The following is an 871-nucleotide window of genomic DNA, read 5'->3' as shown; positions in this document are numbered from 1 at the left end:
GGATTCTCTGATGCAGATTGGGCTACTAGCATAGATGATAGGAAATCCATGGCAGGACAATGTGTGTTCCTTGGCGAGACATTAATCTCGTGGGCCTCGAGAAAACAAAGAGTGGTGTCAAGGTCAAGTACTGAGGCAGAATACAGAGCGTTGGCTGACCTAGCAGCTGAAGTAGCTTGGATTAGATCGCTATTAGGTGAGCTAAAACTTCCTATGTCCAGGAAACCAGTTTTATGGTGTGATAACTTAAGTGCCAAGGCACTAGCATCCAATCCAGTGAGGCATGCTCGATCCAAACATATTGAAATAGATGTCCACTACATACGTGATCAAGTACTTCAAGATCAAGTCACAATAGCCTACGTGCCCATAGCAGATCAAATTGCAGATTGCTTTACCAAACCTCTCACACACACAAGGTTCAACATGATGAGAGACAAACTTGGGGTGACGATGTCACCATCAGTTTGAGAATGGGAGTTAGAGAAAGTTATGATTCTAATAACTTCATATTGATCTCAATATCAATGGCATTATACAGTTTCCATATTCAGTATCATGATATTAATTGCTATTGATTCTGTCACAACATGTGTATAGCTGTCATGATCGTTTCTTCATATATATTTATTATTGTAATTAGTCCTAGCATAATTCTAGGATCTCATATGTACTACAACTGTGTATATAAACACAGTCTGTCAAATGTATCAATAAGTCATTTTTTCATACCTTTCTCTCTAAATGGAAATTTTGAAAGCAATCTATTAGTGGTTTGATGAATGGCAAGTGTAGGTCCAAGTATGTATTAGATTATATGTACATTCTCCGATTGAAAGCACACTGAGTTTTGAAGTGTGCACATTTTTCT

The sequence above is a fragment of the Cicer arietinum genome, chromosome 7 (assembly GCF_000331145.2).
Source record: "Cicer arietinum cultivar CDC Frontier isolate Library 1 chromosome 7, Cicar.CDCFrontier_v2.0, whole genome shotgun sequence".
Lineage (NCBI taxonomy): Eukaryota > Viridiplantae > Streptophyta > Magnoliopsida > Fabales > Fabaceae > Cicer > Cicer arietinum.
The sequence above is the reverse complement of the archived record's forward strand: the minus strand, read 5'-3'. Positions refer to the sequence as shown.